Consider the following 10,673-nt stretch of genomic DNA (forward strand, 5'->3'; position numbering starts at 1 on the left):
AAAAATCATGAAATTTTCATGGACATTTAAAATAAAGGTCATTGCGGGAGAGATGCCGCATGTGCGGGTGAGTATTTGCTAATATTTCTCTTCAAAAGAACGAATACCGATTTAGTGCATAATTTTAGGCAAGATCCGCACGAATCGCTTCGGATGGCGAGTGGTAGAAGTCTTGAAGTTCAAAAGAGAGAATCAGGAAAATCGTACTTTAGTATAAGATAGCTGTACAGTTGATTGTGTTCTAGATGTAGTAGAAGGGAAAATCCAATCTAGCAAACTGAACATGTTTTGTTGATTTATTGTTGAACATAGAGTTTGTAGTATCCACCAGCTTCGAGTTGTAAGAAAGCAGCGCTGCTACAAAGTAATTGAATCAAAAAGCACGCCAAACCGCGGATCCAAAAAAGGTGAAAAATCTTCTAGTAAAATGCGAAATATTGTTCCAAAGTAAATTATACATTAAACATTCTTTGTTCATTAGAATACATATTAAGTATACAAAATCTGATCCAAAAAATAATAGTTTGAACGATCTATTTCACTATGGTGTTCTTCATGATTAAAACAAATGTTTAACCCCTTCATTCCCTTGTTGTCTATAAACAACAACGTTTTTACACATCCATAACTTTTGATTTAGGCAAGAATTACTTACAAAAAACAAGTAAGACTAACACCTTTCATTTGAGCTCGTACCGTTGTAAGTATTGTACGTAGAACTGAAGGTATTGCAATTAGTGTGATTGGATTCCTATGAAACAGTGCTGCCAGGAACAATAAAAGTTAACGGTGAAAAATGGAATTTTGAGAAATCTTCGTTATCTTGAAATATTGTGGAAAACTGATTAAATCTATCAATCTCAACTGTTTTGGACTACATTTTTCAAGTAATTGGTCTATTGTAAAATATCTAGAAGAATTGTATCGAGCACAGGAAAGTAAAAGTTGCGCAGCTTCTGCACTGCGAGATGAACGCCTATCTTGATCAAAATATGTTTTCCGTGTTTGTTGGCCCCACCAGTTTTAGGGAAAAAACAGTAGAAAAATCCTATAGAGTAACCCGATGAGAACGACATAACAGAAAGCTATCAAATTTATATCTCATGTTGATATTTATTACTCACTGTGTTATTTTTGTGATATCCCTATCAGCTAGGCAAGCAAACTTATATCAAGATTATATCTTCTAGTGATATCATTGAACTGCTAATATGATTTTAATGTACGCATATAACAATGATGTTATAATATATTACATATTCCATATTCTTTAACAATTATCTTTGAACGCTAATTGTAAACTGTAAAGCGGGCAAATGACCAGTCGGTTAAAGCCCCAATAAACAAATCGATCGATCAACTGTGAATGATTGTTATGTTTCACCAATGATCGTCTATTTGCTAATACGCTGAAGCCGTATGCGTATTTATTCAACTTTTTAAAGCAAATTTTCGAAGTTTTTATTGATTTCCATATATTTGCGTTTTCCACATGGACATTCAAAGTTCCACGAGAATAGATAAGTTTTAGATGCAAGAGGACGGAAAACTAGAAGGTGTTAACTTACTTGGTTGCATTTTGATTAAGAGATTAGCTTTTTGTGAGACACTCGTCTGACACGCAATTTCGAATATGTGGCTTATGATTTCAATGTTGAAGCCTTTATTCAAAAAGTTTTGGAATCGCAAAGTTATCAACAAGCTATTCTAAAGAATATAATTTTCATATAAAATTTATTTTAAAGAAGATGCAGGAAGTATCAAGCACTCCAGATGAAATAAAGAAACGCGGATTCAAATAAAAAAGCATTTTTAAACTATTTTTTATGGTTTAGTCAAATGATTCTATAAAATTTTTGCTTTTAATTAATTGTGTATATTGCGAAAACGAATTTTCAGAACTTAAAAAACTGTTTGATATATACTGATTTCCACAATACCGTTATGAATTTTGAGGATCTTCGAGGATCTTCTGTCCGATTTTTCCAATTTATGCGAGTTTTTCATAAACAACCGAAACTTGTCCAGTTTGTGGGTATCTGATTTTGTACGCTCTCCGAATTACCAAAGCATTGTAATTTCTTTTATTTCAACCCCCGCATAAAAATGTTTAAGTTTGAGATTGTTGTGTCTTTTCATTCCACCTAAGACAGTTTGACATTTACAATGAACTGACAATTACTTTGAATGCGCATTTGTACTAGTGTTTCTGTTGTATTCGATGGTGCTTCGTCCGTCTTAAAAAAACATCGAACTAACAAATTTTCGTAATAATCAAGATACTTGATTCATTTTGTAGAAAGTTAAAAAAGGAATAATGCGACCTGTTCAAATTGTTGAAAGATTAATATTTGTGAGTATGCTGCATAAAGCTATCAATATTTCAAAATGGCCTAGAAATCTGTGAATAAATACACATCGAAGCTGGTATTATTGTTTGCTGTTACAATTTCGATATGTGTTTTAGATAGTACTTGAAATAGCTGAAAACTTTAATGCAAAAATATTGAATAATTTCCTCCTTAAAACTAAATAAAATTTAGAAAAGAAAATGTATTTTAGAAAACATGAAATATTCTAAAATTCGTCACACCGAAGAATCCTCAACAATTTCTCGAATTTTATGATTATCTGTTATAATATTCGCAGTTGATAGATTGAACTATTATAAAAAATTGTATTTCTGAGAATTTATTAGATGTGAGATAATTGTACTGGTTTGCTTAATCTTCCCCATTTTAAAAATGCCAATAACAAAACCCCAAAAGCGACTTTACTTGAAATCTCAAAATGCAAGCCTCAAAACTTTGGTATTTGTTTCTTTGAATCTATTAGGAATAATAAGTAACATTTGTCGTAAAATAATGTAGGTAAATTATCCGCTAAATGTTACCATATCGCATCGACATTATTCCTAAAAATCGTGTAAATCGTGTTAACGTACAAGAGAAGCACCGAAGCGCACTATTTAGAATCTAAAAATAGCCCCACTTTCCTAATCTGAAAAGGTATTATAAAGCTATTCAGTCTATCGTAATATAGGCAGCTGTAGTAGTGAGCAAAACTGTATGAAAACAAAGCGTATTATACAAGGAAAACAAACAGTCCTTTGGCTTTGGCAAAGTTCAATGTGTGCGTTCTGGAAACATCTTCTGCATCTATAATCGTTTTGCCTTGACGAATGCGTAGAATATTATGCTAACATTAAACATCGATCGAAAGCAACGTCGTTGGTTCATGCAGGAAAACATCCTCATAAAACTCAGAATACCCAGGTTCAAATCGCTATATCCACTAATAACAATCAGCGTGTCATATATTCTATTCATAATAACAATCAGCCAGCATGTATGCAGTCATTTGACTAAACTATAGAAAGCTTTTGCTACCTGAAGCTTTTTGCTTCCAACCGAAAAGCGCCTTAATGTATGCTATATTTTTCTATTTTATTCTATTTTTAGACCTGCACGCTAAATTCGTTGATACTATACAATAGGTAATAAAAGCTATATTGGCCGTGGGTGAACCTAACAAATTTTGTTATAATTCTGATAGAAGCCTATCACAGGTTGTCATATTTTTGATATATACTAGAAGAATTTCTGTTATGTTTTCTGTTATTTTACCAACTAACGAGACCAAATTTATAACACAACTTGTTATCATAACAAAGTAACTCAGTCTGTAATAATTTTGTTATTTCTTTCTGATCGGGAAGGTAGGGTAAAAGTGCGCGTGGGGCAAAAGTGCGCATAGGACTTTTAGAAGCACACAAGCGCTAGAACCTGGCAACTCTGTATGGATTTAGTATATCATTAAGTCAACTAATCGCACATATAAGCATGAAAGGTTTGAATATAGTGGCTTGAAATTAAGGGGAAAGGACCATTTTTCGCTGTTTTGATGTATTTTTTTTTTAATTTTGGGAATCATAAATTGGCTGTTTGAATAAATCAGGATCTATTAAACTACAGTACCCTAAAAATCTTCAACATATGGTTCATTGCGAGATATATTTTATTTGATGAGAAAATTCAGTAATTTTCGTAACAACTTAATAAGTTAAAAACCTGACGGTGGGGTAAAAGTGCGCATAGCATATCCGCCCCTATAAAAAGACGCGAATGAAGCTTTTTATTTAAAAATTCAACTAATTCTTCCATGATTTAAAGAAGGGACCATCATCTTCAATAACTGCGAGCTTACCGGTCAAACTACGACTAATATGAGCGGTTTAGGAACAAAAGCACCAGCATAACTGGTTCCAAAGGAAAATTTAGAGTGCCGAAAGCTCAGAGTAATTAAAAAAGAAACAAAAAACTATGAATATGTAAATAAAGATGTATTTCCAATATTAATAGTATATTCGCAAGAATTCTCGCAGTGATCCACCCACCTATGAAAAATAATGATGTTACGAGGGGCGACAGCTTGATTATGAACGACATAGTATAAAAGATGAAACATACAAGTTTTTTCAACATAATGGAAAACTGAACAACATCAACCGAGGCAAAGGGAGGAGTACTTTTTAGTTATGAAGGAAGAGTAAGGGGGGATGGATATCCTAAAACTGATTAGTTTAATTTATGGGCGGTAATAAATCGGCTATTTAATCAGTGTGCACTTTTGCCCCGTGCTGTGCGCACTAGGATGACAGGAAAAAAATGACCCCTATCAGCCCACCTCTGCGTCGATTCCTAGTCTCACCAGGAGTACTTGTACCAAATTTGAAGCAAATCAGACAAGTCTAACTACCGGACCAACGGGCCTGAAGTTTGTATGGGAATTTTCAACAATTTACATGGAGAAAACCCACCAGCACGCATTTTCGCCGCTAGGTGGCACTGTATGCATCGTATTATCACCGTAAGTGAAAATAAGAAGGATAATTGAATTGTCTATAACTTAGTCGAAGACTGCAAGTAAGTGCGACTTTGTTAAAAGAAGTTATTAAACTTTTAACGAAGTGATGTCTGAGTCAGTTTTGCATGGGACCTAATAGTGCATGGTTGTGTATCAGTACTCGATTCACACGAACTAAACATTTTTGTGAAATAATCGTTAGGTTTAGCTCAATGGTATGTTCAGAAGAATTATAGTAAATAATACGAGTCATGCTTTGATTAGAAAAAATTAGTTCCACCTGTTACCGCATAGAGGGCGCCAACACTAACTTTTCAACGGAAAGAGATAGAAATTTGGTGTCTTCTACAAAGTTATAGAACAGGCATTTTTCAGTATTTCTTCTGAATATTTTGATACTCTATCTCTCTTCTATGAAAAGTTAGTAGTGGCGCCCTCTATGCGGTCGCAGGTGGAACTAAAATTTTCTAACCAAAACATAACTCGTATTATTTACTATAATTCTTATAAACATACTATTCAGCTAAATCTAACCATTATTTCACAAAAATATATAGTTCGCGGGACTCGAGTACTGATACACAACCATGCACTGCTAGGCCCCATGCAAAACTGACTCCGACATCACTTCGTTAAAAGTTTAATAACTTATTTTAACATAGCCGGATTTACTAGCAGTCTTCGACAAAGTTGTAGACAATTAAAATATCTTTCTTATTTTCACTTACAGTGATAATACGATGTATACAGTGCCACCTAGCGGCGAAAATACGAGCTAGTGAGTTTTCTCCATGTAAATTGTTGAAAAATCCCATATAAACTTCAGGCACATTGGTCCGGTAGTTAGACTTGTCCGATTTGCTTCAAATTTGGTACAAGTACTCCTGGTGGGACTAGGAATCGACTCAGGGGTGGGCCGATTGAATTTTCAAAAATTCATCATTTTTCTGGGCAGTCTAATGCGCACTCTTGCCCCGATCATGGGACAAAAGTGCGCATTTGAGTATTCATAAGAAAATAATTATTTCTCGGATTACAAGCAAAACCAAGGGATATCTAGTATTACGTTTGGAAGATGTGTGATGAGAGTATTAATTTTAGTTATTTTACGAAAACTGTTAGGTGCGCACTTTTGCCCCACTTTACTCTATGCGCTAGAGACAAGTGTAGCGCAAAAATTGGAATGTGTTCACAATTAATTTTATTTTTTTTTTATTTTTATGTAAGTGCTAAAACATTGTTATTAAGTTAAACAGGAGTAATTATGCGAAAAATCGTTTCCAGGCAAGATTCGAACAGGCACCGTTTTGAGTACCAGCCCCCTACGTTATCTCTGGGTATGATATCAACAGGAAGAGCACATAATTATCATATTGATGATAGTTAAACTTCTTCGCCCTCAAGCAAGGTCACTCAGCCGAACAACGCAACTCTATATAAAACATCAAATTAAATTTCGCGCTCAACAATCCATCTTCTTGGTACTAGGCACGGTCATTGCACTTCTCGGGAAACTGTGGAATTTAAAACAACAACTTTATGCCGATTTGGATAGTATGTACTAGATAATTTTTAGAAGCACATGTACACGGTTTTCTTGATATACCGTCTGCCTAAAGTAGTAACTCGTGATCTGGTGTAGGACTTACATATAATTTGAAATTGTCAGATCTGGTAGTTGTTGGTAGGGCTTGTCGCTTTCCCATCACTCGAACACCGTTAAGAACTTCTGAGAAAAAATTCTGTCAAATGTCATACCACATCTCTTTAGTGTGACATCTTGGTCACTGTTATTGTACCCACGATTAGACGAATGGGTACGTCAATATTTAACATCAACCACTACGGTGTAGTTTCACTGTGCAGGAATATGAATAGTTTTTTTTTGTTTTCGCACAATGTACAAGAAAACAAAAATCTTAAATCAGTTGTTTTGTACAATTATCCTTATCCGAGTTCCTTATCCGAGTTAGAGCAGACGGGACTACTGATTTTAAAGGTTGAGCGATTTCAGGATACACTATTCGTTATAATCGATGAAGTGCAGCACTACCAGTTGTAGTACCCGTGTTGTGGCAAATGTCTAGACGATTATCAGCGAATTAGGCAATTTTATGTACTAAGACATTTTACTGATTTTCCGTAAAGGAAATGAGTTGAGTCCACGGATAAAACATAGGAAAAACATTGTACCTAGGGGCAATGTCAAGAATATTTGCATTTTTTTTTCAAATAATTTGAGCAAAAAAAATCGAAGTTATGTGGTAATTTCTAAAACAATTCCCTAACATTATGCTGATAGCTTCATTGTTAAACTCAGACTTGACACCCGTAAATTTAATATATGTATATTCTGAAAACCTATTTTAAAATCATTTCTAATTCAGCGCGAAATTAAGAGTATAAAATAAATTTTCATTTTGGAATGTTTCCGATATCACAATCTCAAATATTTCAGAACGATTCCAAGTGAGCACACGTCAAACAAATCGACAGAATCCAAAACTTTCAAATGCGTATATTTTTAACCACCTATCGAAAAACTTCGTCGCACATCTTCTTCAGTCGCGGTTTTGGCAAGCTAATTCCGCCAAATTTTCATCCGACCATCATCTTTAGTTTCCGCTTCATTATCGTCCAATATGTCTCTACTGGACGGATCTGCCCATAAAGCAAATGGATCATCATGGGACAGCTAATGTTGATTTCTTGCCACAGGATCAGTTCCCTTGCCAAACTGATTTTTTCTGATAATTTATCTACGAAAACAAACTGTAATCTGTCAAAATCCGCGAGCAGCAGCCTTTTAAAATTCGAATTCGAAATTCGGGATTGATTTAAAAATTCGTTTTCGCATAAGTTTCATCGTTGATGAAACCGCATCCATCGAGTTTGATCAGCACTCGGTCGTAACAGCAGCAAAATTAGAATAAACCTTGATATTTTATTTTGCAATCACAATATGAAATCAAATTAACATTTAAGTTCAAAGCTAATATAAAAAATGTTATTTCGTTTTTCCGAAAATGCTTTTTAAGTTTGTATCACTTACAGTTCTGCTATAGCAAAACCCTTCAGATTGACCAATAGGAACAACATAAAATTAATTTTTTTTTCTTTCTAAGCAACACTTCAGCAATTGATGCAATGATCGTTTAAATCGTCGTCCAAATAAATATTTTACCTTTATAATCACAGGACTCCACTAGTATTTTGGATCTTGATAGAATAAAACCAGTAAATCAGTTGTGTTAAGCAAAATGAGTAAACATACCTGCACGAATCGAACCAACCAGTTTAACCACCAGACCAACCATCAGCTAACCTAATTAACAGCAGAAACTAAGCACTGAATCAAATCAAACGATTTGCGGTGATTGGAACCAATTTCCACATGCCCACTCCAGCCACAATGTGTATACCACTTCGTTTCCGATCACGGTATGTATAGTTGAAAGCACCTGTCAAAAGCAAAGGCCACTGTATAACCAACCAAATTAGCCAACTTGTTGGCGAATTGATTCCAGCCGCTTTATTATTGCCATTATCGACCCCGAAACCGTCCTCCCGCCACCGGTTAAATGAAAGCCAATTTTTCTCCCACTTCTAATAAATGGAAATAACCACGCACTAATACAATTCGATTCGTTCCACTTGAGCAGCCCTGTTTTTATTTCTTCTTACTCGACTTGATCGCCAATCACTCTAATCCGCTTGTTTTAATCAAAAACTTTCTCGTTTTCGCAGAAGTCGGCTATTACGGAGGCGCTAGGTCGTTGCTAAAATTTCACTCGTTTCCGTCGGTTGTAGTCAAACGACGTAGCACGATAAATCTAATCTCAACGACACGAAATACGTGAGAAGGAACCATTCAAGTTTTCCATGAAACAGCTTCTGTGTTTTTACTGGGCTTTTTTCTTCTCTTCTATACGCCGATAGTATTCCACTCGGATTTGATTCGAAAATTTGCACTATGTTATCATTCCATTTCCGCACGCACGACAGGATTATTTTTTATTCAGCATCTCTCGCTTTATAAAAATAACACCATTTCCGTCAAAATCCCAAAATAAACAATTCCACAACACCAAGCCACATTCGTTTGTGTTGTGGTTGACCGGATCAACCTTTGCCATGAAATTCGAAACCACAATTAATATTCCACGCGATTGTTTGTTGATATTTCATCCGCCCAATTCAGCCGAGTTGTTGAGCGAACTAAATTCCCGCAGTTGAAACCAACGCGTTCAATTGACCAATGTCAATTGTGCAGAATGTGTTTTTTACCTATTTTTTTGGGTTACACCCGCACAAATTCCACCTCGTAAAACTAGAACATTTTTTTCCAACACAGAAAAAATCTCGACAGATCCTCACGGACGCGCACTGGTTGAACCGGATCGTTCCGGAGAAGCAGACCAATCGAACAGGCGTATCTCCACTGACTGAAGCTTGTGCCATGTGCGGGAGCCATTCGCCAGGCGAAACGAGATAAAAAACATCATCAGCAGCAGCATCCCTGTCAGGATTTGCTCACGTGCCGATATCCTTTTGTCTCTGACTCGCTCTCTGAGAATATCCAACATCTCGCGAGTTCTCTGTTTTGTTGTGAACTTCTTCCGGGTTACGTTTTTTTTGGTGGGAAAAAGGAAGAAAAACGCGGAAAACTGTTCGACTAGAAAACGGACGCCTTCGGTAGGGCGCATGGTCATGTGAGACGTGAGAAATTTCGATGAGAAATGAATGTCTAGCGAAGGCAAGCCCAACCGTGAAGAGAGAAAATGCTCGAATTTTGCAGATGGAATCGAGTGGTTCATTTTCCAAGCTAGTTGAACAGTTTGTTCATTTGTTTCGTTACTTTGACTCAAATTTGTTTGTTTTTCAAATCCGGTAATGAAATCGTTTAGCATTTAATAGAGGTAGCGACATTTGCCATATTTATAGGTGCCGATTAGACTATTATTAGATTAGACTGGCTTGAGGTTGTGTGGAAACAGATTACGATGATGTAGCCTTCACTTTTTCCTAAAGGAAAAAAAATTATGTACCAATTTGTGCACAAGGGCATAAAACCAAACTTGGAAAAGTAGGATTTGAATGTTTCATGTTCCACTCGTCAGTAGCTGACACCATCTTGCTGCCAATTAGACTATATATCTAAACTAACACCAATTTGGCGGCAAAAGACAAGAGTTCGGTTCCCTATACTCGACAGCGACAGTCAGTTGCTTTAGACGTTCAGACATGTTGTGTGATCTGTTTGCATTTTTAATGTCTAACTGGCAGCAAGTTGGTGTCAGTTACTGACGAGTGGAACACAAAACATTCTAATCCAACTTATCATTAAAATAATTCAAATCAGCGCGCACAGAAATTTTTGAGCTACTTTTTTGGTCCCTAATGACTATGTAAATTACGGGAGCGATAGGTTACTCCTCGGATTTGCGCATTGCATTTAAAGATTGTGTAAAAATTAGTGTGGGAAAATGTACTTTTTCGTATTTTTTCATTCAACTTTGAAAAACCAGTGCAATTTTCAGAAACCAGTAATTTAATAGGATTTTTTTTATAAAAATGTTATTACGATTTTAAGAAATTTATTAAAGCACCACACCACAAATGTGCTGTACGAGTTTTGATTGTAAATAACTCTGAACCTGTTCATCGCAGAAATTTCAAATTTTCAGAAGAATTTTTCAGAATATTTTTTTGAATTACATAAAAATGGTTGAAAAGTTAAGAAAACAATTTAATTTAACTAATAGTGATATCGAATTATTCCGCTGTTATTCTTCACATTCTACATT

The 10,673-nt window shown here is 35.4% G+C and overlaps 1 protein-coding gene across 5 annotated transcripts in view; it reads right to left on the bottom strand.

Annotated features, from left to right (window-relative positions):
* Nucleotides 1-9,298, bottom strand: part of LOC131681821 (uncharacterized) — a 576,008-nt gene extending 566,710 nt beyond the window's left edge. For all 5 annotated transcript variants that reach the window (XM_058962877.1, XM_058962876.1, XM_058962875.1 and 2 more), the window contains exon 1: nt 8,141-9,298. The gene's annotated coding sequence lies outside the window, so the exon portion shown is untranslated. The remainder of the gene's footprint in view (nt 1-8,140) is intronic.
* Between the last annotated feature and the right edge of the window lie 1,375 nt (nt 9,299-10,673).

Source organism: Topomyia yanbarensis, chromosome 2 (assembly GCF_030247195.1).
Source record: "Topomyia yanbarensis strain Yona2022 chromosome 2, ASM3024719v1, whole genome shotgun sequence".
NCBI lineage: Eukaryota > Metazoa > Arthropoda > Insecta > Diptera > Culicidae > Topomyia > Topomyia yanbarensis.